Here is a 2,259-nt window from a genome sequence, read left to right on the forward strand (position 1 = left end):
AATGTTTTCAGATAGTCAACGTATGGATTTGTTTTCCGTAACTATAAGCATTTCAAGGGAGATTTTTTGGGGGAGGTAGGAAGGAGAATCCTCAGGAAAGTAGGGTAGGGTAATGGTAGTTCCAGAAGAAAGAAGACAGAGAAAAGAGCATATTAATGATAATCAGAAAAGAACAGAAGTGGAAGCAGACAAGCAGTGTTGTTGGAATCAACATGTGAAAATTGAAGTATACTATTAAAAAAAAAACTATACATAACAGAGATACACAATTTTATGTCCATTTCCTTTTTATTTCTTATGAAAAGTTGTCACATTTGTTGATGTTTTTCAAGTTCATAATAGTAAAGTTGATCATTTTAAATGTTTTATGAAAATGGATGACTAATGAGTGTTTAAAAGACTATAAAATATAGTTTCTGGTTGGAGGGATAAAAATAAGTTTACAAACTTAAAGCTGACCTCAACTTTTGACTCTTTCCCCTCTCCTTCACTGAAACCTCTCCTTCATTTCTAATTAATTTCCAATTCTTACTGATCCTACCTCTTTAAAATATCTTACTTATGTTCATCTCTCCCTTTAGCCTCCACCTTAGTTCATAAAGCCTCTGCTAGACTTTTGTAGTCATTTTCTAATTGTCTCTTGTTTCCCAGTTTCAGGCCTCTCCCCCTTCTTTAATTCCTGATCCAATTGGCTGCCAAATTAATATTCCTAAAACAGGGATCTTGACCACATCATTCCTCTTCTCAAAAATCTTAAATGTCACCTTCTTTCTTGGATTTAATTCAAAGTTCTCAGCCTGGCTTTTGAGGTCCTCCTCAATCTGGTTCCCAACCTAACTTTTTGGTTTTACTTCAGGCTATTTTTCCTTCCCCAAAGAAAAATAACTTGCTAGCTGTTTTCTCTATGCTGTCTTCAATTTTTCAACAGTTTGCCTTTTCATAATCCTAAACTGGGCTTTTCTCCATTCCCTTTCCCACTCCATCCCAGTTCGCCACCCTACTAATTACTAGCACTCTCTCCCTACTGAAATTCCTTTTATACATAATTGGGTATTTAGACTGGCTGTCCCATGGATGAAGAAAGGGTTTAGGCCCTCAAAGTAATTCTAGGTAAGAGAATGATACAGACAGAGAGGCAGACAGACAGAGAAAGAAAGAGAGAGAGAGAGAGAGAGAGAGAGAGAGAGAGAGAGAGAGAGAGAGAGAGAGAGAGAGAGAGAGAGTGTTAAAGTGAAGAGAGGAGAAGAAACTTGGTTTTAAATCCCACCTCTGACACTTCACTTCTTGAAAATGGAAAGATAGCTTAATATATCTAATGCTCAACTTTCTCAACTGTAAATTGGATATAATACCTACAGTGCTTACCTCATAGTGTTGCTATGCATATATTGTATATACTGTAGCTTGTACAAGAGTTGATTGTTTATAAAAATTTAAATCATCAGTTTATATATGATAGTATAAAGGAAGTAATTTAATGAGCCAAATTTGCTCATTTGTTTATTTCTTTTCTTTCTTTTTTTTTTCTTAAACCCTTACCTTCCATCTTAGAGTCAATATTATGGATTAGTTCCAAGGCAGAAGAGTGGTAAGGGCTAGGCAATGGGCGTTAAGGGACTTGCCCAGGGTCACACAGTTAGGAAATGTCTGAGGCCAGATTTGAACCTAGGACCTCCCATCTGTAAGCCTGGCTCTCAACCCACTGAGCTACCCAGCTGCACCTATTTGTTTCTTTTCTTTCTCTTTTTTAAAATCTACTCTTTAAGCTCTGAACTAGTTGCTGGGGGAGATTTCAAGGATAAACAAAATGAATCCTTTAGTTTTTCACTAAGTATCTTCAAGTTTATTTCCAAGTGGGTAAAGCATGATGTTGATATGGCTGCATTTTTCCTTTTTCTCATGTCAATGAGCCCTGGAGCTTATGTCTCCCCCTTCTGTTGCCAATATAAAGACACTCCTGGGCTACCTTCACAAAGCACCTCTTTAGGGAACCAGAGAAATCTCTCCACTGATGGTACCTTGAGAATTGTTAAATAATACACCTGTCAGAGGTAGGCCAGAAGAGAGCATGAGAATCCCCAGGGACCCATCAGCCAGAGGCATTTGAGTGGTATGTAGACTAAATATAATACTTCAGTTTAGAAGGGACCCAGCCTCCATAACTGGGTCAGGAGGGGTACCAGTGACTTTATGAAGCCTTTTCCAAGGTAAGTAGAAGGGAGAACAGTGGAGTAAGACTTTCATTTCAGTGGTAAGGCA

This window comes from Gracilinanus agilis, unplaced genomic scaffold (genome assembly GCF_016433145.1).
Source record: "Gracilinanus agilis isolate LMUSP501 unplaced genomic scaffold, AgileGrace unplaced_scaffold60800, whole genome shotgun sequence".
Classification (NCBI taxonomy): domain Eukaryota; kingdom Metazoa; phylum Chordata; class Mammalia; order Didelphimorphia; family Didelphidae; genus Gracilinanus; species Gracilinanus agilis.